At 38.6% G+C, this 3936-nt stretch overlaps 1 pseudogene; it reads right to left on the bottom strand.

The window, feature by feature from the left end:
- Nucleotides 1-1336: 1336 nt before the first annotated feature.
- On the bottom strand, nucleotides 1337-2471 carry LOC103739538 (annotated as a pseudogene).
- Between the last annotated feature and the right edge of the window lie 1465 nt (nucleotides 2472-3936).

Raw genomic sequence — 3936 nt, 5'->3', positions numbered from 1 at the left:
CAACTTCTTAATTGGACCTAAAGCATGCTCAGTGGGAGGGAATTCATGTGTGGTGCTGTAAACATAGTCAAATACACGTGGCTGGAGAGGTCATAGATCTTAGAGAAAACCCCAAGGCTGTCACATCCCTAGACAAATGTCATTTCCTACTATGTGCTAAATATGTATCCTGATATTTACAAACAAGTATGCCAGTCACCACTCATCAAAGAAGTTTCTTTTCCAACATACACAGACTATCACAGAGTTCCACAACTGCCCACAGAAAGAGATTAAATGTCTGTGAAATGTCAAATCCTAAATAACACATCTACAATGGAACCTCTGCATCTAAGACTCATGGAACATAGTGGAACAAAGGGTAGAGAGAATACTGATGCATCTCTCAACTCTCATAATGAAACTCCCTCATGTGACAGAGGGTAATGAACCCAGAACTCAGAGATGACTGAAGGAGAGATGGCAGAAAGATTGTAAGAGCCAGGGGGGAGTTCATGATGATATTGAAGTAGAGTCTTACAAGCTCCTGGAACCTTGCTCATATGAACCTACAGCAATGATGACAATATACATAAGACCCATGCAAACTCCAGAATAGAATGGGGGAAAAGGGAAGCAGGCCCAATCTATTGGGCAGCCAATTACTGCTAAGTGAGGGAAAGCTGCTATTTCTTAAGGGAGTGACTCTAGATAGGCTGACAAGACCCCAATGGAAGAACTTTCACTCAGGGACACCAGGGGGCACTAGCTTGACTCAATAGACCATAACACAAATGACAGAATGCATGAAATCCAGTGGGGGGCTATGGGAGGGTGCTGATGAGGAAAGAGATATAAAGATGATTAGGATGTTATATATGAAACACACAAAAATTCAATAAAAATACGAAAAAAAATTCCTGCTCTTCTAGGTAACTACTCTTTATTTCTTTTAAAATTTTCATCTCAGTTTTCCCATTTTTATCCAGAGTGGGTATATTCCATTGATTGTAGAGAGTGAAGAAAATATAAAAATAAAAAATGGATAGAATTTCTGATGTTTTAAAATCTTTGTAATATATAAATGGGGGCTTATTTATTGTTGCAGTTCCAAATGTGCAAAGAAGTAGAAGCCCCCAATTCAACTCCCCCCACTCCCACAACTTTCTTGCCAACACAAATAATTTTCTCCCAAACCACAAACATAAACTGGTCTGGTATTTCCATAAACAGTTCAGCTAAGAAACAATTTAGAAAAAAATTAACAAGATTCAGACTATATTCATTCTGTCTTCTCCAATGGTTTTTAAACACCTGGTATGAGTCCTTTCAGAAAGTGGTACATTTGACTGTTGCTTTACACATCCTCTTGGGCCTTCTTTTTCTTGGGATTTTTCTTCTTGAAGTATAAGTGGGTTTGTAGCCTTTCTTTGTAGATAGCTAATAAAATCACTTAATTCACAGCCACCTTCATACTTCTTTGGACTTAGCTTCTTGTTGGCTGGAGAGAAGTAGATAGTAGGAAAACCCTGACTTCGTGTGGAGAAGGCACATTGTTTACTGTGGCTTCCATCTTTGTTATGAAAATATTTGGATCTTTGCTGAACTTTTCTCCCAGTTCTTTGTATTAGGGCTCCTGATTCTTACAGTGACCATGCCAAGGAGCATAAAATTCAATCAGCACATCTTTATCTTCATTATTCACTATTTCCTCAAAATTTTTTGCTACCACTGACTTCACAGCTCCATTGTTGATCTCTAGGGTAGGTTCAGACTTCAGGTATCTCTTCATATTGCTATCATATATAATCCCGTAGAAATAACTCAAGATCCTTGGTATCCTGTGAGACCTCTCCATGCATGACAAACGTCTCCTTTAGCAATTCTGATAGCAATAACATGAATCTCTCTAGTGGTGCTTTTCAAGTCAAGATCAGAACATTCATAGGTAAAAGTTCCTGGCTAGCTACAGCAAAGCTGAGTTTATGCCTAACATCAAGGCATTTCTTTGCCATCATCATTAACCTGTTCTTCTTGTAGTTGGAAACTTTAGCATTCTTTCCGTAGTCCACGTCACAGCAAACTGTAAGCTCTTGCCCTGTATTAAATCTTCATTGCCTTCTGTCATGTGAGGACAGATACAAAAACTGCTTTCCTGACTAAGTTTTAATTTTGCCACTAGTCATTTTCTGTTCACCGTTTTGTCCTCAAACTTGTTAGTAAGGCGTGAAGGATGAAATAAGGTGACACCCTCTCCATTGTCATCATACCCCTTAACCAGAGACAACATTGGTGTGTGCAAATTAGTAGTTATCCCTCAAGATTCTGGCAGCTCTTAGGAACTCGGAGTGTGACTCACTGAATAAATTCTTGAAAAAACCTACAATGGTGGCATCTTTGTCACTAATGAACTTCTTAAATTCCTCCTCAGAGCTGAGAGGAATGGCTGCTGGGCCTACGTTCTTTGGGTCTATTCTATCTGCAGTTGGCATAAAGGAATCAAAATTGCCAGAATCAAAATTTAATCAAATTTCCAGAATCAAAATTGCCGGAAGAAGAAAGTACACAAAACATAAAGGAATGTCAAACATAATAGCACTCGTATCAAAATTAGAAGAGAGAGTTTGGGGGCAATGTCCAGTGAGACATAAAATAAGAAGAAAAAAATAACAACATGAGGTGTGAAGATATTTTCCTTTGGCTTTATTTGCTGATGTAGAGAGACAAATATGGGATCTTAATTTCTATTATGAACATCAACCCAGAACATTATCCATCCTAGAAATCTACATCACACTTGAAAACTTCATTATCTCCTTGTTTTTAATCTGCCTACCTTTAAGAATTTTTATTACAGTAATCTTCTTTATACTGCCCATTTTTTTCACTACCCACTCAATTGCTCAACATCAATGGCCACTGAAGAGCTTCCTGTTCTAATTAATGATTTTGTTTATGTGACAAGCATAACGTTAAAACTACCTTCCTTGAGAAGATCATGATTGTACACTAAAGCCCATGTACAATTACCTTTGAGAATCCAATAAAATTGTTCAGGAACTTAAGAAAAAGTATCCAATTCTATTATTTATTTATTATTTATGTATTCATTTATTTATTTTTATGTGTATGTGTGGTTTTGACTGCATGTATGTAAGTGTGCCGTGTGCATGCAATGCCCACAAAGGTCAGAAGAGGGCATTGTATCCCTTGGAACTGGAGTTCCACATGATTCTTAGCCACCGTGAGGGTGTTGGAAATGAAACCTGGTCCTCTGGAGGAGCAGTGTCCATCTCTCCAGCTCCCAGGAATTAATTTTTTTAATGTTTCCTACTGAGAACTTCTAAATGGCAATTTCTATTCCTAATTCTCTCTCTCTCTCACTCTCTCCCTTCTTTCTCTCTTTCTTTCCCTTTCTCTCTTTTTAATTCAATGTATGGTTTTTTTGTGCACGTCATACAAAACATCTTAATCATTTTTATAGCTCTCCCCTACCTGCACCCTCCATAGTACCCCCTATCAGATTTCATGCATTCTATTGTATACGTTAAGGCCTATCAAGTCAAGTTTGTGTATGCAGAAGTCCTCTTCCTAGCCTCTGGGAACTTGCTCATAAGAAATTACAGCAATGGTGACAGCATGCTCAAGATCCATGCAAACTCTATCAGACAAAACCTCATCGTAGAACTGGGGAAATGGCCAGGAGGCCCCACAGTTAGCAGAGGAACTATTGGCAGCTGATTGCTGCTGAATGAGGGAGCGTTGAAGTTTAAGTGACACTGAATAGGCTGACTACACTCTAGTAGATGAACTTGTACTGGGGAACATCTGGGTACAAAAACCAACTAAAAAGTGCCTGAAATTTAACATATACCCTTTATGGAAATCCTGATTCCATCTTCCACTGTGGCGCTCACCCAGTCCCACCTGTTTCAGTTAATGAAGCCACCTTCCAGT

The sequence above is a fragment of the Nannospalax galili genome, unplaced genomic scaffold, assembly GCF_000622305.1.
Source record: "Nannospalax galili isolate Female #2095 unplaced genomic scaffold, S.galili_v1.0 scaffold1241, whole genome shotgun sequence".
Taxonomy (NCBI): Eukaryota; Metazoa; Chordata; class Mammalia; order Rodentia; family Spalacidae; genus Nannospalax; species Nannospalax galili.
The sequence above is the reverse complement of the archived record's forward strand: the minus strand, read 5'-3'. Positions and strand labels throughout refer to the sequence as shown.